Here is a 22,587-nt window from a genome sequence, read left to right as displayed (position 1 = left end):
GACTTCCTTCAAATACAGTCGTGCTAACTTCTCCATCTTGTCATCTTCTCTTATTGGCAGGAAGTGTGCTGATTTGGTGAGACGATCAACTATTACCCAAATAGTATCAAAACCACTTGCAGTCCTTGGCAATTTAGTGATGAAATCCATGGTAATGTTTTCCCATTTCCATTCCGGGATTTCGGGTTGTTGAAGTAGACCTGATGGTTTCTGATGCTCAGCTTTGACCTTAGAACACGTCAAACATTCTCCTACATATTTAGCAACATCGGCTTTCATACCCGGCCACCAAAAATGTTTCTTGAGATCCTTGTACATCTTCCCCGTTCCAGGATGTATTGAGTATCTGGTTTTATGAGCTTCTCTAAGTACCATTTCTCTCATATCTCCAAATTTTGGTACCCAAATCCTTTCAGCCCTATACCGGGTTCCGTCTTCCCGAATATTAAGATGCTTCTCCGATCCTTTGGGTATTTCATCCTTTAAATTTCCCTCTTTTAAAACTCCTTGTTACGCCTCCTTTATTTGAGTAGTAAGGTTATTATGAATCATTATATTCATAGATTTTACTCGAATGGGTTCTCTGTCCTTCCTGCTCAAGGCATCGGCTACCACATTTGCCTTCCCCGGGTGGTAACGAATCTCAAAGTCGTAATCATTTAATAATTCAATCCACCTACGCTGCCTCATATTCAGTTGTTTCTGATTAAATATGTGTTGAAGACTTTTATGGTCGGTATATATAATACTTTTGACCCCATATAAGTAGTGCCTCCAAGTCTTTAATGCAAAAACAACCGCGCCTAATTCCAAATCATGCGTCGTATAATTTTGTTCGTGAATCTTCAATTGTCTAGACGCATAAGCAATCACCTTCGTTCGTTGCATTAATACACAACCGAGACCTTGCTTTGATGCATCACAATAAATCACAAAATCATCATTCCCTTCAGGCAATGACAATATAGGTGCCGTAGTTAGCTTTTTCTTCAATAACTGAAACGCTTTCTCTTGTTCATCATTCCATTCAAATTTCTTCCCTTTATGCGTTAATGCAGTCAAGGGTTTTGCTATTCTGGAAAAGTCTTGGATGAACCTTCTGTAGTAACCAGCTAGTCCTAAAAACTGGCGTATGTGTTTCGGAGTTTTCGGGGTTTCCCACTTTTCAACAGTTTCTATCTTTGCCGGATCCACCTTAATACCTTCTTTGTTCACTATGTGACCGAGGAATTGAACTTCTTCCAACCAAAATGCACACTTTGAAAACTTAGCGTACAATTCTTCCTTCCTCAATACTTCTAACACCTTTCTCAAATGTTCACCGTGTTCTTGGTCATTCTTTGAGTAAATAAGTATGTCATCAATGAAAACAATGACAAACTTGTCAAGGTATGGTCCACACACTCGGTTCATAAGGTCCATGAACACAGCTGGTGCATTAGTTAAACCAAACGGCATGACCATAAACTCGTAATGACCGTAACGTGTTCTGAAAGCAGTCTTTGGAATATCATCTTCTTTCACCCGCATTTGATGATACCCGGAACGTAAGTCAATCTTTGAATAAACAGACGAGCCTTGTAGTTGATCAAATAAGTCGTCGATTCTCGGTAGTGGGTAGCGGTTCTTGATGGTAAGTTTGTTCAACTCTCGGTAGTCGATACACAACCTGAATGTACCATCTTTCTTCTTGACAAACAAAACAGGAGCTCCCCACGGTGATGTGCTTGGTCGAATGAAACCACGCTCTAAAAGTTCTTGTAATTGGCTTTGCAGTTCTTTCATCTCGCTGGGTGCGAGTCTGTAAGGAGCACGAGCTATTGGTGCAGCTCCTGGTACAAGATCTATTTGAAATTCAACGGATCGATGTGGGGGTAATCCCGGTAATTCTTTCGGAAATACATCGGGAAATTCTTTTGCAATGGGAACATCATTGATGCTCTTTTCTTCAGTTTGTACTTTCTCGACGTGTGCTAGAACAGCATAGCAACCTTTTCTTATTAGTTTTTGTGCCTTTAAATTACTAATAAGATGTAGCTTCGTGTTGCCCTTTTCTCCGTACACCATTAAGGGTTTTCCTTTTTCTCGTATAATGCGAATTGCATTTTTGTAACAAACGATCTCCGCTTTCACTTCTTTCAACCAGTCCATACCGATTATCACATCAAAACTCCCTAACTCTACTGGTATCAAATCAATCTTAAATGTTTCGCTAACCAGTTTAATTTCTCGATTCCGACATATATTATCTGCTGAAATTAATTTACCATTTGCTAATTCGAGTAAAAATTTACTATCCAAAGGCGTCAATGGACAACTTAATTTAGCACAAAAATCTCTACTCATATAGCTTCTATCCGCACCCGAATCAAATAAAACGTAAGCAGATTTATTGTCAATAAGAAACGTACCCGTAACAAGCTCCGGGTCTTCCTGTGCCTCTACCGCATTAATATTGAAAACTCTTCCACGGCCTTGTCCATTCGTGTTCTCCTGGTTCGGGCAATTTCTAATAATGTGGCCTGGTTTTCCACATTTATAACAAACTACATTGGCATAACTTGCTCCGACACTACTTGCTCCACCATTACTCGTTCCGACACCATTTGTTCCTTTCGTTCTATTAACCCCTGGTCCGTAGACCTCACACTTCGCCGCGCTATGACCATTTCTTTTACACTTGTTGCAAAATTTGGTGCAGAACCCCGAGTGATTCTTTTCACACCTTTGGCATAGTTGCTTCTGATTGTTGTTGTTGTTGCGGTTATTATTGTTGTTGGGATGATTGTTGTAGTTGCTGTTGTTGTTGTTGTTGTTGTTGTTGTTGTTGTTGTTGTTGGGCCGTTTGTTGTAGTTACGATTGATGTTACGATTGTTGGGATAATTGTTGCGATTATTGTTGTAATTGCTGTTGTTGTTGTATTGGTGATTCTTATCACCGTTTTCCTCCCACTTTCTTTTGACTTGCTTCACATTGGCCTCTTCAGCAGTCTGTTCTTTAATTCTTTCTTCAATCTGGTTCACTAGTTTGTGAGCCATTCTACATGCCTGTTGTATGGAGGCGGGCTCGTGTGAACTTATATCTTCTTGGATTCTTTCCGGTAATCCTTTCACAAACGCGTCGATCTTCTCTTCCTCATCTTCGAATGCTCCCGGACACAATAGGCACAATTCTGTGAATCGTCTTTCGTATGTGGTAATATCAAATCCTTGGGTTCGTAACCCTCTAAGTTCTGTCTTGAGCTTATTGACCTCGGTTCTGGGACGGTACTTCTCGTTCATCAAGTGCTTGAATGCTGACCACGATAGTGCGTACGCATCATCTTGTCCCACTTGCTCTAGATAGGTATTCCACCATGTTAACGCAGAACCTGTGAAGGTATGCGTAGCGTACTTCACTTTGTCCTCTTCAGTACACTTACTTATGGCAAACACCGATTCAACCTTCTCAGTCCACCGTTTCAATCCGATCGGTCCTTCGGTTCCATCAAATTCCAAAGGTTTGCAGGCAGTGAATTCTTTGTAGGTGCATCCTACACGATTTCCTGTACTGCTAGATCCAAGGTTATTGTTGGTATGTAGCGCAGCCTGTACTGCGGCTATGTTTGAAGCTAGAAAAGTACGGAATTCCTCTTCATTCATATTCACGGTGTGTCGAGTAGTCGGTGCCATTTCCTTCAAAATAGTTAAATGGAACAAGTTAATCATACAGAATATTAAGAGTAGTTAATAGTATTTCGTAGCATAATATGAACTCATTTATAAAAGCTTTTTCTTCATATTAGCGTTTTATAAGTTTAAATTCGGGTAGTACCTACCCGTTAAGTTCATACTTAGTAGCTAATATACAATTCAACTACTACAATTCTATATGAAAAACTGATTATAATAATATTTCGCGTTCAAACTTTTATACAATATTTTACAAACTTACAATACCGCTTATTTTACATAAAGCATGAAATATAGCACACAATAACTTTGATACAAGATAGTTGTGAAGACAATTCTAGCTAGTACACAAGTCGTTCAGCAAAGGCAATAAAGACACGTAATTCATACGTCCAGAAACAAGTCATGCATTCTGGTTTTACTAGGACTACTTCCCATCCTTGGTCTTGTGCAACATAACCGTTATGGCCGTTGATAAGACAGCGTGTTGTAACGTCATCAAAGGGACGAGGGTTACGTAATGTCCAACAGTCCCGTAATAATCTAAAAACCTCATTTCTTACCCCAATTACCGACTCCGTCACTTGTGGAAACGTTTTGTTTAATAGTTGTAGCCCGATGTTCTTGTTCTCACTTTGGTGAGAAGCGAACATTACTAATCCGTAAGCATAACATGCTTCTTTATGTTGCATGTTAGCCGCTTTTTCTAAATCACGAAGTCCAATATTCGGATATATTGAGTCAAAATAATTTCTTAACCCGTTGCGTAAAATAGCATTTGGGTTCCCCGCAATATATGCGTCAAAGTAAACACATCGTAACTTATGGGTTTCCCAATGTGATATCCCCCATCTTTCAAACGAAAGTCTCTTATAAACCAAGACATTCTTGGAACGTTCTTCGAATGTCTTACAAACTGATCTCGCCTTAAATAGTTGTGCCGAAGAATTCTGGCCGACTCTAGACAAGATTTCATCAATCATGTCTCCGGGTAGGTCTCTTAAAATATTGGGTTGTCTATCCATTTTGTGTTTTTAAACTGTAAAATAGACAAGAGTTAGATTCATAAAAAAATACTTATTAATACAAGCAATTTTTACATATATCATAAAGCATAAGAACACTATATTCCATATATTACACCACACGAATACAACTATCTTATTCCGACTCGCTCGTTTCTTCTTCTTCGGTTTTGGTTCGTTTTGCCAAGTTTCTAGGGATATATGATGTTCCCCTAATACGAGCCGTCGTTGTCCACATTGGTTTAGAAAAACCTGGTGGTTTAGAGGTTCCCGGGTCATTGTTACAACTTAAGGACTTCGGGGGTTGACGATACATATAAAGTTCATCGGGGTTGGAATTAGATTTCTCTATTTTTATGCCCTTTCCCTTATTATTTTCTTTTGCCTTTTTAAATTCAGTTGGGGTAATTTCTATAACATCATCGGAATTCTCGTCAGAATCCGATTCATCGGAGAATTGGTAATCCTCCCAATATTTTGCTTCCTTGGCGGAAACACCATTGACCATAATTAACTTTGGTCGGTTGGTTGAGGATTTTCTTTTACTTAACCGTTTTATTATTTCCCCCACCGGTTCTATTTCTTCATCCGGTTCCGATTCTTCTTCCGGTTCCGATTCTTCTTCCGGTTCCGACTCTTCTTCCGGTTCCTCTTCGGGAACTTGTGAATCAGTCCACAAATCATTCCAATTTACATTTGACTCTTCATTATTATTAGGTGAGTCAATGGGACTTGTTCTAGAGGTAGACATCTATCACATAATATCAAACACGTTAAGAGATTAATATATCACATAATATTCATATGTTAAAAATATATAGTTTCCAACAAAAATGTTAAGCAATCATTTTTAAAGAAAACACGGTCGAAGTCCAGACTCACTAATGCATCCTAACAAACTCGATAAGACACACTAATGCAAATTTTCTGGTTCTCTAAGACCAACGCTCGGATACCAACTGAAATGTCCCGTTCTTATTGATTAAAAACGTTCCATATTAATTGATTTCGTTGCGAGGTTTTGACCTCTATATGAGACGTTTTTCAAAGACTGCATTCATTTTTAAACAAACCATAACCTTTATTTCATCAATAAAGGTTTAAAAAGCTTTACGTAGATTATCAAATAATGATAATCTAAAATATCCTGTTTACACACGACCATTACATAATGGTTTACAATACAAATATGTTACAACAAAATAAGTTTCTTGAATGCAGTTTTTACACAATATCATACAAGCATGGACTCCAAATCTTGTCCTTATTTAAGTATGCGACAGCGGAAGCTCTTAATAATCACCTGAGAATAAACATGCTTAAAACGTCAACAAAAATGTTGGTGAGTTATAGGTTTAACCTATATATATCAAATCGTAACAATAGACCACAAGATTTCATATTTCAATACACATCCCATACATAGAGATAAAAATCATTCATATGGTGAACACCTGGTAACCGACAATAACAAGATGCATATATAAGAATATCCCCATCATTCCGGGACACCCTTCGGATATGATATAAATTTCGAAGTACTAAAGCATCCGGTACTTTGGATGGGGTTTGTTAGGCCCAATAGATCTATCTTTAGGATTCGCGTCAATTAGGGTGTCTGTTCCCTAATTCTTAGATTACCAGACTTAATAAAAAGGGGCATATTCGATTTCGATAATTCAACCATAGAATGTAGTTTCACGTACTTGTGTCTATTTTGTAAATCATTTATAAAACCTGCATGTATTCTCATCCCAAAAATATTAGATTTTAAAAGTGGGACTATAACTCACTTTCACAGATTTTTACTTCGTCGGGAAGTAAGACTTGACCACCGGTTGATTCACAAACCTATAACAATATATACATATATATCAAAGTATGTTTAAAATATATTTACAACACTTTTAATATATTTTGATGTTTTAAGTTTATTAAGTCAGCTGTCCTCGTTAGTAACCTACAACTAATTGTCCACAGTTAGATGTACAGAAATAAATCGATAAATATTATCTTGAATCAATCCACGACCCAGTGTATACGTATCTCAGTATTGATCACAACTCAAACTATATATATTTTGGAATCAACCTCAACCCTGTATAGCCAACTCCAACATTCACATATAGAGTGTCTATGGTTGTTCCGAAATATATATAGATGTGTCGACATGATAGGTCGAAACATTGTATACGTGTCTATGGTATCTCAAGATTACATAATATACAATACAAGTTGATTAAGTTATGGTTGGAATAGATTTGTTACCAATTTTCACGTAGCTAAAATGAGAAAAATTATCCAATCTTGTTTTACCCATAACTTCTTCATTTTAAATCCGTTTTGAGTGAATCAAATTGCTATGGTTTCATATTGAACTCTATTTTATGAATCTAAACAGAAAAAGTATAGGTTTATAAAATAAGTTACAAGTCGTTTTTGTAAAGGTAGTCATTTCAGTCGAAAGAACGACGTCTAGATGACCATTTTAGAAAACATACTTCCACTTTGAGTTTAACCATAATTTTTGGATATAATTTCATGTTCATAATAAAAATCATTTTCTCAGAATAACAACTTTTAAATCAAAGTTTATCATAGTTTTTAATTAACTAACCCAAAACAGCCCGCGGTGTTACTACGACGGCGTAAATCCGGTTTTACGGTGTTTTTCGTGTTTCCAGGTTTTAAATCATTAAGTTAGCATATCATATAGATATAGAACATGTGTTTAGTTGATTTTAAAAGTCAAGTTAGAAGGATTAACTTTTGTTTGCGAACAAGTTTAGAATTAACTAAACTATGTTCTAGTGATTACAAGTTTAAACCTTCGAATAAGATAGCTTTATATGTATGAATCGAATGATGTTATGAACATCATTACTACCTTAATTTCCTTGGATAAACCTACTGGAAAAGAGAAAAATGGATCTAGCTTCAATGGATCCTTGGATGGCTCGAAGTTCTTGAAGCAGAATCATGACACGAAAACAAGTTCAAGTAAGATCATCACTTGAAATAAGATGGTTATAGTTATAGAAATTGAACCAAAGTTTGAATATGATTATTACCTTGTATTAGAATGATAACCTACTGTAAGAAACAAAGATTTCTTGAGGTTGGATGATCACCTTACAAGATTGGAAGTGAGCTAGCAAACTTGAAAGTATTCTTGATTTTATGAAACTAGAACTTTTAGAATTTATGAAGAACACTTAGAACTTGAAGATAGAACTTGAGAGAGATCAATTAGATGAAGAAAATTGAAGAATGAAAGTGTTTGTAGGTGTTTTTGGTCGTTGGTGTATGGATTAGATATAAAGGATATGTAATTTTTGTTTTCATGTAAATAAGTCATGAATGATTACTCATATTTTTGTAATTTTATGAGATATTTCATGCTAGTTGCCAAATGATGGTTCCCACATGTGTTAGGTGACTCACATAGGCTGCTAAGAGCTGATTATTGGAGTGTATATACCAATAGTACATACATCTAAAAGCTGTGTATTGTACGAGTACGAATACGGGTGCATACGAGTAGAATTGTTGATGAAACTGAACGAGGATGTAATTGTAAGCATTTTTGTTAAGTAGAAGTATTTTGATAAGTGTATTGAAGTCTTTCAAAAGTGTATAAATACATATTAAAACACTACATGTATATACATTTTAACTGAGTCGTTAAGTCATCGTTAGTCGTTACATGTAAGTGTTGTTTTGAAACCTTTAGGTTAACGATCTTGTTAAATGTTGTTAACCCAATGTTTATAATATCAAATGAGATTTTAAATTATTATATTATCATGATATTATCATGTATGAATATCTCTTAATATGATATATATACATTAAATGTCTTTACAACGATAATCGTTACATATATGTCTCGTTTAAAAATCATTAAGTTAGTAGTCTTGTTTTTACATATGTAGTTCATTGTTAATATACTTTATGATATGTTTTCTTATCATAGTATCATGTTAACTATATATATATATATCCATATATATGTCATCATATAGTTTTTACAAGTTTTAACGTTCGTGAATCACCGATCAACTTGGGTGGTCAATTGTCTATATGAAACATATTTCAATTAATCAAGTCTTAACAAGTTTGATTGCTTAACATGTTGGAAACATTTAATCATGTAAATATCAATCTCAATTAATATATATAAACATGGAAAAGTTCGGGTCACTACAAACCATGTGTAAGCAATCATAAATAAATATTATATAACAGAAATATAAATATTAGTAAACATAAATGATAATTAGGCGACAGTGTCGACCATATAAATGTTAGATAATAGAAATATAAATTTTAGTAACATAAATGATAATTAGGCGACATTGTCGACCATATATTTTTCAGGTGATATAACCGACCATATATCATTTAGGTGGCAGAGTCAACCATATTTAGTATTAAGATTATCGTGCTGATAACGTGTTATATTTCAGTAGGCTTATAACTACCTTTGGTGGTTTGATTCTTGATGTTATAATTCAGTAGGCTTATAACTACCTTTAGTGGTTTGATTCTTGATTAAGAATACTAATAATGAAGTGTAAGAACAAAGATGATAATGGAGAGAAAGAAAGAAACACTACAAGTTTAATGCTTGCATTCATGGCTATTTATAGCAAAAATATCACAAGTTTAGGTAATACAATAATATTACTTTTGTGTATCAATAATTGACTATCCATTGATATATTCTATATTATAACATACTTCAATTAATTTGTACTCCAGTATTTATTTTTACTAAATTTGATAAGTTAAACCATTTGTTATTGAACTTTTTAGTGAATACACGAACATATACACTAATCTAATTCCACTCCAATCAATATTATAACATGTTGGATGTGCTATTTAGAGCCAATCTTTATGTATAGCTAAATCAGAATATAGAATTGCTATAAACTATTTATATATTTATACTTAATATTTACTGAAAAATATAATCAATCAACCAAAAGTTTATTAATAATTTTATAATAATGAATACTATTAAATGAGTACGTTTTGTTTGCGTTAATCAAAATTTCAAATCACTTACTAACCATCCTACTTTTTTCAATAAGAGTTGGATTTAGCCCAATACAGCTGACAAACAGGCCCATCTAAAACTAGCCCATAAGGGTTGGTTGAATATGTTAACCTTTGAATCTCACAATTACCAAGTCGGCAAGTCCAAACACAATATAATTTCTAGTTAAAATTATATACAAATAGTTGGGGAGTTCTCGCTTCGCGTCGGGGTTCCGTTTCAAGTATAATTTATTGCGTTTAATTCGTGAAATTATTTCGAATTTAATGGTTATGTCGGCGAAACGTAACTCGAGCCGGACGAACTGATAAAGCCCGTTGAAAATTAAGGTGGGTTTTTGGGGGTTTTTATGGAAAATAAGAAAGTTACCGTTTAGCCCCCATGAAGTTTTGTTTTTTCCCCAATGAATTTACATTTTTTCCCTCAAGTTAGGCTAAGTTGTCATTTTCTAGTGTTAAGTCCTTGTGTGCTTTACTTGCAAAACACTATGTACAACCGTTTGAAGATAGGGATGACTACCATTCACTTGTGGGGGGTTTTAGCATGGTGGATAATAATTGATAACATTTCCTGTATTGTTTTTCAACGATAAATATTTCTTGTATTTCTAATAACAATGTTGTTAGACATCCAATCATTGAAAACCAACAAAAATGAAATACTTGTATACTTAGTTACACATTCACATATATAATAATCTCAATATTTATATGTTTAAATATATCATGTTTCTATACGTAACTATATATACGATATAGTCACGTATAGAAACATGATAACTTATCTCAGTTATCACTTAGTTAATTGTATTTAACAAATAAACATTGAGATTATTATTTATGTGAATGTCGAACTGACTATACAAGTATTTCATTTTTGTTGGTTTTCAACGATTGTGTATTGATGTCTAACAACATTGTTTTTAGAAATACAAGAAATATTTATCGTTGAAAAACAATACTGGAAATATTATCAACTAGTGTTGGGCCGGCCCACTTCGTTAGGCCATTGGCCAAGAAACCACAAAAAAAAAAAAAAAAAAAAAAAAAAACTTGGTTGGGGGTGTATTTGTATTTTGGGCGAAGTTTGGGGGGTATTTGTGTGAAAACTGAATTTTAGTATAAAAATAAAGTTGCAATTTAGCCGTTGAAGTTTTGAGAAGCTTTTTTTTTAGTAAAGGGGCATAGTGGGTACAATAGTTTATGCTAGAGGTACAAACATTTAAAGCTTTGAAGGGGGTACTATTCAGGAATAGTACCCCCACTATGTCCATTAGTATGTATAGGTAAGTAATAAGTAATTGTATATAATTTTAGTTTGCGTAAATTTTAAAGGATATGATTGGCTAGGGGGTTCAAACTCAATTACAATTTTTGTTTTGTTTATATTCTTTTTTTCAAAATTCAAACCTTTTCAATTTATTGTTTCACTTCTAATTTACGAAAATTTTAAAGGATACGATTCGCTAGGGGCTTCAAACCCCAATACCATTTTCGTCTTGTGTCTTTTTTTTAAAAAAAATTCAACCCTTTTCAACTTATTGTTTTATTACATTTTCTACCTTAAAGCTTTAAATTTTCTTTTTTGACCTTTTAGCTTTTAACGTTTTTGTTCAGCTACTAAACATTCTTTTTGATTATTCTCGAATAGAGCATTGGTGATTTTTTCTTATCATGTGTGGAGAAAAGATTTTTTCTCTATTCTTCTGTTGGAGAATAACTTTTTTTTATTCTAGGATAGAGAAAAATGTCTATATTTACATCTTCCATACTCCATTTTCGTGAAATTGAGTATTGTTGTTTCTTACCCCAACAACGTTGGGCACCACTTGTTTAGTTTAATATTACCAAGTAGGTAACTAGAGCTAGTTAAGTAAGTCAAGTTTGATTCACATAAAGCAATGTATCTGAGATACTACTAGTAGTTGCTATAATAATAAATCATATTGAAATAGAGGTTTAAATAAGGAGATATTGCAACTAACGTTGCAATTTAGCAAAATATGATTTATAAGTAGCAAATAACCAAGGAAATTGAAAGCATTTAGGGGTTGTTTACTTTTTTACTGTATTAAATTTTGTTTCTATTTGGCTCTTAATGAGAATGAGTGTGTGATTCTATGTCTCCTAAAAACAGACTAATTTTTTGATTAAGTAATAAAGAAACAATAATTTTACTTACTGAATTAAGAGTTGTGCAGAAACAGATCATTAAGTAAAAAAATAAACAGGCCCTTAGACTTGTTTCCCCTATAATGAATTATTGTAAAAACCGTTTATAACTAATGTTGGTGGTTAGCAACCCTATGATAGTTTGTCGAGTCTCACAGTTTCTTAATTAATTAATACATTCCAATTGACTGTCGTTAACATGAGTTTATATACCAATTCACATCGTGATTACTATAGTCACTTAATTTAGTTTTACTATCATAAAATATAGACTATACAAGTGTCTCGCATGTTAGCATGTAACCTCAAGATTATGCAAATTATACTACTTAACTGAGTGGCAGTACTACTATATATTTAGTGGTAGCGCAGAACATAAGTGAAATATGCAATGTCGTGGAAAATCTTATTGATTTTTAACTAGTGCAACTATTGGATAATGTAAATTTTTTGTGTGACACTATTGAATAGTGTAAATCTTTTGAGTTTTTAACTATTGGCACCCGTGACTATGACTTCTAATCGATTTGTGAGCTAAACATCCTTTAAATTTTTGATTACATTGTTTTAAAAAAGTTATTTACAAAGAATTTTTTTTTAATGACTGAAAATTCTGAAGTTAATATTTAAGTTTGATTCTCAATTTTCAATCACCGTGGGGCTGTTATCGTTATCTCTCTAATCATCAATACCTCAAATTCCATCCTCTCTTTCTAAAAATGGCATTGACAATGGCAATCGGATTCTTCATTCTCAATTTCATTACGCACTCATTATCGTTATCTGCTGATACGAGACTCACAAAAGTCGCAAAAAATTGGGCTTCACAATACAATTGTTTTCAGACCTCAAAGAAAGAAGATTGTTCCGGCCCATTTAAGGAATTTAAGAAGTCAAGTTGAAGAAATAATTTGGTTGAGCATGAATCGGTCTACTGTGCCATGTTCCATCCATGATCACATGCATGCATACATATTTCCTTTAGTGATGTTAGTGGTAGTTACAAGTAATGCACCTTTATTTTATCAGTTAGCATTTCAATTCCAATTGCAATTAGAATATAAATGTAAGCTCTCTTTTTAATGGATATGATGAATGAAAATTGGTTTTGGCTAAAAGTCTCTTGTTAGTCTTATTTTCTTAGGAGATTGACCATCTCGAATAGGTCTCTATCTTTATCTTTGGAGTTAGCGGTCGACTCGAATAAACGGTATCATTTGGTGCTTTCATTGCCAAACTCACCATGCCTTCCCATCAAGACATTCCTATCAGTGAGGAGTCGCTTGATGACATAGGTAAACGCCCCATCGGCCCGCGAGCCTACGCCTCATTTGTCGTACTCAAAGCCTCACAGGCCCGTTTGGCAGCTATCGTTATTAAGTTCTACCCTGGGACAGATTTAGCAAAGAACTTTGCTATGTATCTTCCTGTTGATGATACCGAACCCACACTCGATGCCTAACTCATGATTAAAAACCCACCTGGTCCTAGCACCTACAATCACGGTCGCATCCCATGTTCGTACCGACAACACCAACCTTTCAAAAAACAGCCCCTCGATCACACTATCTCCGTCTAACCCAAACCACAACTCCCTTAACTATCCTTTCAAGCCCACTAATGTTACATTTAGGACTAAAGTCTCGCATAATAATATCAAGATAAATGATATGCACCCTGTTATTTCCTTGGTGCCCGAGTTTTCTCATATGTACCTGAGCGACCTCATGGAAACCACTCATCATGAGGCCATCAGAATGTCGCTGTTTCAAGCTTCTTATGGACGCCCAACCCCAGTGGCGGTACCAGGATTTTTTTTCACTGGGGGCAAAAAAAAATTAAAACCGTAGCAATTTTTTTGGGCAAATTATGGAGGTTTTGGGGCAAAAAAGGAGGTTTTTTAGGCAAATTATGAAGGTTTTTGGGCAAAATTTGAAGGTTTGTGGGTAAAATTTGAAGGTTTTGAGGTAAAATTTGGAGATTTTTTGGCAAAATCTGAAGGTTTTAGGGCAAAATATGTAGGTTTTGGGGCAAAAAAAAATCCACAGGGGGCAAAGTCGAAAAATCCAAAATTTTTACACTGAAAATTGCAAATCCACTGGGGGCGGTTGCCCTCGCTTGCCCCTAAATAAAACCGCCCTTGCCCAACCCCGAAACTACCATGGACGCTACCACAAGTCATCGAATTCTCACCATTTCAAGCATGTTATGAACGACCTCTTCCGAAACCACCATAGCGAACCTTGAGGACAAGGTTGACTTTCAACCGGTGGGTATTGATACGGGACTCTCAAATGTCACAAAGAATTGGGCTTCACAATGCAATTTTGCAGACCTCAAAGAAAGAAGATTGTTCTGGCCCATTTAAGGAATTTAAGAAGTCAAGTTGAAGAAATAAATTGGTTGAGCATGAATCGGACTACTGTGCCATGTTCCATCCATGATCGCATGCATGCTTACATATTTCCCTTATTATTAGTTTAGTGATGTTAGTGGTAGTTACAAGTACTGCACGTTTATTTTATCAGTTAGAATTCAATTCCAATTGCAATTAGTATGAATATGTAAGCTCTCTTTTTAATGGATATGATGAATAAAAATTGGTTTTAGCTAAAAGTCTCTTTTTAGTCATATTTTCTTAAGATATTGACCATCTCGAATAGGGCTCTATCTTTATCTTTGGTGTTAGCGTTCGACTCGAATAGACCGTAGTGCTTTCATTGCCAAACTCACCATGCCTTCCCACCAAGAAATTCCTATCAGTGAGATGTCGCTTGATGACATAGGTAAACGCCCCATCGGCCGTGAGCCTACGCCTCATTTGTTGCACTCAAAGCCTTTCAGGCCCGTTTGGCAGCTACTGTTATTAAGTTCTACCCCGAGACAGATTTAGCAAAGAACTTTGCTTAGTATCTTCCTATTGATGATACCGAACCCACCCACGATGCAAAACTCATGATTGAAAACCCACCCGTCCTAACACCTACAATCACGGTCGCATCCCATGTTCAGGCGACACCAACCTTTCAAAAAACAGCCCCTCGATCACACCACCTCCGTCTACAGATTGACTTGTGTGTTTGATTGTAGAGCACCCGGTGGTCTCTCCGACAAAATGTTAGCTACCCGACCCAAGTCTCTTTCCAAATTTTGAATTAAGGCTTGTTGGTTCCTCATTTGTTGCTTTATCAACTCGTTCTCTTGCTTCATTAGAGCTTCGTTGCTCTCCGCCTTCTTCATATAATTCATCAACATATCTTCAACAGATGGCTTCTTCTCGGTTTGTGAGTGCATGGGTGCTTGGTATTGGTTTTGAGTGTTGGGTTGTTAGAAGTTTTGTTGTTGTTGTTGTTGGTATTGGTTTTGGTTTTGGTTTTGGGTAAATTGTAACACCCTGTTTTCAATTTACACTGAAAGTCGTGACGCGACCTTGCCAAGTCGCGATGCGACCAATGCCTGGAAAGAGCTTCTTGGAAATGTTGATATTTTGAAGGGTAAATGGGTAATTTCACATGAGGCCGAGGTTTTGGACCACAAATCAGTTTTGGGGTCCCAAGACACCCCATTTACTCCATCTCCACCTTCCTCATTCAATTAGAGAGAGAGTGAAGCTAGAGTGAGAAAGCTTGGAATCTAAGTGAAGGAGTTGAGATCTTCATCTAGCTCAATAGTTAAAGTTGTTCATCTCGTCATTTGCTACATTGTGACAGTTACGGTAAGCTCTAACTCTGATATTTAACTTTATGTTGGTTTTAGCTAGTGATTTGAGGTCTAATGTTTGTTTAAACGTTAGTTTCCCTTGGAAGTTGAAAGTTTGGTTATGGTTTGAGTTGTAAGAACCTTAAAACACTTAACCTAGGTTTTTAAAGTTGTTATGAGTTAAGTAAGTCTTGAGATGATGACTAGACCACTAGTTGAACAAAGAGGTTTATGCTTGGGTGTGGTTTGGGTTCATTATTGAGCTAATATTTAAGTGTTAACCTTGAAATGGGTCAATTTAGTGTCTAAACATGTTGTGGTGTTTTGTGTGACTGTAATTGACCCAAAATTGAACTAATTAGTGTTTAGGGCCATAATCACTAGTTATTCGTGATTAGTGGTGGATTAGTGGCTAATTTGGTGTTAGAGGTGCAAATGGGTCACATTTGCACTAAGGGTCCATTTGGGTGGGTTGTAAGTCCCACTAGACATGTGTTTGATATTGTGTTGTATGCGATAGGTACAACATCTTGAAGGTTTCGGATCTTGTGTTAACGGTCACCGAAGCAATAAGGTGAGTGGAATAATTATATGTATATGTATATGGCGTATTTATTTGTTAGTGTTATGGTACGAGTCAACGAGCCGGTAGTACCATAACATGTATGTGACGAGTGTCTTGGTGTGAACCAAAGAGCCGGTAACACCAAAGTGTGAACCAAAGAGCCGGTAGCACTATAAAATTGGGTGCAAACCAATGAGCCGGTAACACCCAAGTGTGAACCAATGAGCCAGTAGCACTAAAAAAGAGTATGACTCGAATGCGTAGTAACCAAAGAGCCTGTAACGTTATAGCATTTACGTGTGGTGTGAACCATGAGCCGGTAGCACCATAGCGTGTTGATGCTTAACCATGTTTTGTGCGTATTGTTTATCATTTAGCATATTAATTATATAGTGACGAGTATATGCTATTGTGGAAATTGATTGGATGTGTTACAATCCGTTTAGCATTAAGTAAGTGATGGTTTGCTAATTGTGCCATACGTTCGTATGAGGTATTTGTGTATATGATTGCAAGTAAGTAGGTTATATACGTATATGTATAATTGTTGCATTCACTAAGCGTTAGCTTACCCTCTCATTATTTACATTTTAGTTACAGGTACAGATAAAGGCAAGGGTAAGCTAGGGGAGTAGAGTACGCTCATATGTCGCTCATATATGCTCGCTTTTTGGATTCGACCTTGGTTTGGGTAGTTTGCTCCCCAAACACCATGCTCTTATTTTGTTTGGAGTCTAAACTCGTGGGGTCGAAACTTGGGTTATTAATATATGGGTCGTTAGAGTTTCATGTTGAAAACTCTCGTTTTGTATTTAAATACTTTTGTCTCCGTATGTTAAGTGTATAAACATGTTGGAACTTGTGATATTTCGTAATGGTGAAAGATTGGAGATTTTCATGTTTTGGAAAAGCAGCAGCATCAAAGATGCCTGGAAGTCGCGTCGCAACTTGCCCATGTCGCAACGCGACGATAAGGCAATTTCAGTTACCGAACATGATTTAAGAACTGACCATCAGTCTTGGACGTGGATCGCATCGCGACCTCATGGGTTCGCGTCGCGACTTCAGCCATGATTTGATGATCAGTTTGGAGGTCACGTTCTGTTCCCACAATACACATGATGTCGCGCCGCAACCATCTGGGTCCGCAACGCGACTCGAACCTATATAAAAAAAAATTGGGTCGATATTCGGTAAAAGGTTTTGGGTTGTTACAAGTGGTATCAGAGCATGGTCTAAGGGAATTATGAGACTTGTGATAAGACCTAGACTTAGACTTACGTGCTTTAAATTGCGGGACTTGTAGGAGACGGGTCGGACCGGGTTTTGGTTAGTGCCTTAGCATAGGAGTACTAACTGTGTGTTGATGCATGTATACTTGTGTATGGTATGTAGCGTGTATGTGTGTTGTTATCATTGAACGAGGTAACCATCGTACTAACGAGTTAATGCGATGTGTTCGCGTAGAAATGACTAGCTATCATTGCTACGGGAATCAAATCGTATCAACGAGTGATGTACGACGATTGCCAAGTACGATGTGAAGGTGTGCGGGTGTGTTTTATTGTGCGTTTTGTTATTTAATTTATTTCGTTTCTTAGAATGAAGATGAGAAACGGGTACGATACCAATAATGGGGGTACGAGTGAAGACTCCGAGTTCACGGCCAAGGTTGAGGCCATTCTGAAAAAGCACCATGCGGCTTTCCTAGCCGATGTTAAAGAAATGTTCCTAGAGTCGGTGGATGGACAAGTAACCGGTCTAATCAATGAACGAGTTGGTGCTATTGTTCAAGATGCGTTCGAACAAAGACTACCTAAATATCAAGACGATAATGTTGGAAGGTGAGACTTCTATTATAAGAATTTCAAAGATGCTCAACCTCCCTTGTTTAATGGGGTGAGAGACCCGTTGAAAAGTACGTGTTGGATTTCCGATATCGAGGGGGCCTTCCGCACTAGTGAGTGCCCTCCCGAGAAGAAAACAAGATATGGTAGTAGCATGTTGCGAGAAGAAGCTAAGTTGTGGTGGGATGGTAAAATGAAAGTGTACGGTGAAGAACAATGCTTAAGCTTGTCATGAGAAGAGTTTAGGATGGAATTCTTCAAGGAATATCGGACTCAAGCCGACCTTTCTAGAATCTGGGACGAGTTGCGTAATTTGCGACAAGGATCAATGGACTTGGTTACTCTCAAGTCTACCTTTTTGTCAAAAACTCATTTTTGTCCGGAGTACATCGGTGATGATCAAATGTTAAAGGAAGATTTTCATCGCACGTTAAATGATGAGTTAAATGGAAAGATAAGTCGAGGGGCGGCTAAGTCTTTTGAAGAACTTTTTGAGTTGGCTCGAGGTTTTGAGCCGGAGGTTCCAAGGAGAAATATTTTTACTTTTAGCAAGCGCAAGTTTGAAGCTACGAGTCATTCGAACAAAAAGAGTAAAGGTGCATCCGAGAGCGTCGGAAGTGTGAAGAAAGGTGGTGCTCTGAGTTATGGACCCATATGCTTTAATTGTGGGCAAAAGGGGAACATGGCTCGTGATTGCACTAAATCATCATCAAACAAAATTACTTGCTTTGTTGTCGAAAGGAAGGACACCGAAAGTCGGAGTGTCCCGATTTGCATGACGACCAAGTTAAGGGGTTGGAAAAGGTAGCGGGTTCGGCTAAAGGGCGCAATTACTTGATGACCACTGATGAAGCAAGGAAGTCTAACGATGTTGTTTCAGGTAGCTTTTCGGTTAACTCTAGACCCGCAAAAGTACTTTTCGATTCCGGTGCAAATATGTCATTTGTTTCTTTGAAGTTTGCCGATAATTTAAATGTGCCTATAGCTAATTTAAAGTCTCCGATAGAGTTCGAGATAGCGGATGGTAAAACCGTGATTACCGTTAGTGTGTATAGGGATTGTGAAATTGACTTTGGGTCGGATGCTTTTAAGATTGACTTGATACCTATGACCTTGGGTGATTTTGATGTTATTGTTGGCATGGATTGGCTTGATCATAATAGAGCCCACGTCGCGTGTCACGAGAAATATGTGTGGATGAAGACCCCAAGTGGGGGAGAACTTATTATCCAAGGTGAGAAACGAAGGCGACATGTGCCCATATGTGCGTATGTGCGGGCACGACGACTACTCAATAGCGGGTGTGTGGCATACCTAGCACATGTTGTTGACAAGCAAGAAGAGGCTCCATCCATGAAGAGTATTCCGGTGGTGTGTGATTTCAAAGACGTATTTCCGAAAGATTTACTGGGTATTCTACCAGTGAGGCAAGTAGAGTTTCGCATCAATTTGGTTCCGGGTGCTAATCCTATCGCAAAGGCTCCGTATCGTCTAGCACCTACCGAGATGCAAGAGTTAATGAATCGAACTCAAGAGTTGTTAGAGAAGGGTTTCATTAGACCGAGTAGCTCGCCATGGGGTGCTCCGGTCTTATTTGTGAAGAAGAAAGATGGTAGCATGCGAATGTGCATCGACTATCGGGAGTTGAACAAAGTGACCATCAAGTATCGTTATCCATTACCTCGGATTGATGACTTATTTTATCAACTTCGAGGCGCATGTTACTTTTTCAAGATTGATTAACGTTCCGGTTATCACCAAATGCGAATCCGTGAGGAAGATATCGAGAAATAGGCATTTAGAACGCGTTACGGGCAATTTTTGAAATGTCCCGTTCTTATTGATTAAAAACGTTCCATATTAATTGATTTCGTTGCGAGGTTTTGACCTCTATATGAGACATTTTTCAAAGACTGCATTCATTTTTAAAGCAAACCATAACCTTTATTTCATAGATAAAGGTTTTAAAAAGCTTTACGTAGATTATCAAATAATGATAATCTAAAATATCCTGTTTACACACGACCATTACATAATGGTTTACAATACAAATATGTTACAACAAAATAAGTTTCTTGAATGCAGTTTTTACACAATATCATACAAGCATGGACTCCAAATCTCGTCCTTATTTAAGTATGCGACAGCGGAAGCTCTTAATAATCACCTGAGAATAAACATGCTTAAAACGTCAACAAAAATGTTGGTGAGTTATAGGTTTAACCTATATATATCAAATCATAATAATAGACCACAAGATTTCATATTTCAATACACATCCCATACATAGAGATAAAAATCATTCATATGGTGAACACCTGGTAACCGACATTAACAAGATGCATATATAAGAATATCCCCATCATTCCGGGACACCGATCCGATATGATATAAATTTCGAAGTACTAAAGCATCCGGTATTTTGGATGGGGTTTGTTAGGCCCAATAGATCTATCTTTAGGATTCGCGTCAATTAGGGTGTCTGTTCCCTAATTCTTAGATTACCAGACTTAATAAAAAGGGGCATATTCGATTTCGATAATTCAACCATAGAATGTAGTTTCACGTACTTGTGTCTATTTTGTAAATCATTTATAAAACCTGCATGTATTCTCATCCCAAAAATATTAGATTTTAAAAGTGGGACTATAACTCACTTTCACAGATTTTTACTTCGTCGGGAAGTAAGACTTGGCCACTGGTTGATTCACGAACCTATAACAATATATACATATATATCAAAGTATGTTCAAAATATATTTACAACACTTTTAATATATTTTGATGTTTTAAGTTTATTAAGTCAGCTGTCCTCGTTAGTAACCTACAACTAGTTGTCCACAGTTAGATGTACAGAAATAAATCGATACATATTATCTTGAATCAATCCACGACCCAGTGTATACGTATCTCAGTATTGATCACAACTCAAACTATATATATTTTGGAATCAACCTCAACCCTGTATAGCTAACTCCAACATTCACATATAGAGTGTCTATGGTTGTTCCGAAATATATATAGATGTGTCGACATGATAGGTCGAAACATTGTATACGTGTCTATGGTATCTCAAGATTACATAATATACAATACAAGTTGATTAAGTTATGGTTGGAATAGATTTGTTACCAATTTTCACGTAGCTAAAATGAGAAAAATTATCCAATCTTGTTTTACCCATAACTTCTTCATTTTAAATCCGTTTTGAGTGAATCAAATTGCTATGGTTTCACATTGAACTATATTTTATGAATCTAAACAGAAAAAGTATAGGTTTATAGTCGGAAAAATAAGTTACAAGTCGTTTTTGTAAAGGTAGTCATTTCAGTCGAAAGAACGACGTCTAGATGACCATTTTAGAAAACATACTTCCACTTTGAGTTTAACCATAATTTTTGGATATAGTTTCATGTTCATAATAAAAATCATTTTCTCAGAATAACAACTTTTAAATCAAAGTTTATCATAGTTTTTAATTAACTAACCCAAAACAGCCCGCGGTGTTACAACGACGGCGTAAATCCGGTTTTACGGTGTTTTTCGTGTTTCCAGGTTTTAAATCATTAAGTTAGCATATCATATAGATATATAACATGTGTTTAGTTGATTTTAAAAGTCAAGTTAGAAGGATTAACTTTTGTTTGCGAACAAGTTTAGAATTAACTAAACTATGTTCTAGTGATTACAAGTTTAAACCTTCGAATAAGATAGCTTTATATGTATGAATCGAATGATGTTATGAACATCATTACTACCTTAAGTTCCTTGGATAAACCTACTGGAAAAGAGAAAAATGGATCTAGCTTCAATGGATCCTTGAATGGCTCGAAGTTCTTGAAGCAGAATCATGACACGAAAACAAGTTCAAGTAAGATCATCACTTGAAATAAGATTGTTATAGTTATAGAAATTGAACCAAAGTTTGAATATGATTATTACCTTGTATTAGAATGATAACCTACTGTAAGAAACAAAGATTTCTTGAGGTTGGATGATCACCTTACAAGATTGGAAGTGAGCTAGCAAACTTGAAAGTATTCTTGATTTTATGAAACTAGAACTTTTGGAATTTATGAAGAACACTTAGAACTTGAAGATAGAACTTGAGAGAGATCAATTAGATGAAGAAAATTGAAGAATGAAAGTGTTTGTAGGTGTTTTTGGTCGTTGGTGTATGGATTTGATATAAAGGATATGTAATTTTGTTTTCATGTAAATAAGTCATGAATGATTACTCATATTTTTCTAATTTTATGAGATATTTCATGCTAGTTGCCAAATGATGGTTCCCACATGTGTTAGGTGACTCACTTGGGCTGCTAATAGCTGATCATTGGAGTGTATATACCAATAGTACATACATCTAAAAGCTGTGTATTGTACGAGTACGAATACGGGTGCATACGAGTAGAATTGTTGATGAAACTGAACGAGGATGTAATTGTAAGCATTTTTGTTAAGTAGAAGTATTTTGATAAGTGTATTGAAGTCTTTCAAAAGTGTATAAATACATATTAAAACACTACATGTATATACATTT

This window comes from Rutidosis leptorrhynchoides, chromosome 2 (assembly GCF_046630445.1).
Source record: "Rutidosis leptorrhynchoides isolate AG116_Rl617_1_P2 chromosome 2, CSIRO_AGI_Rlap_v1, whole genome shotgun sequence".
In the NCBI taxonomy this organism is placed as follows: domain Eukaryota; kingdom Viridiplantae; phylum Streptophyta; class Magnoliopsida; order Asterales; family Asteraceae; genus Rutidosis; species Rutidosis leptorrhynchoides.
The sequence above is the reverse complement of the archived record's forward strand: the minus strand, read 5'-3'. Positions refer to the sequence as shown.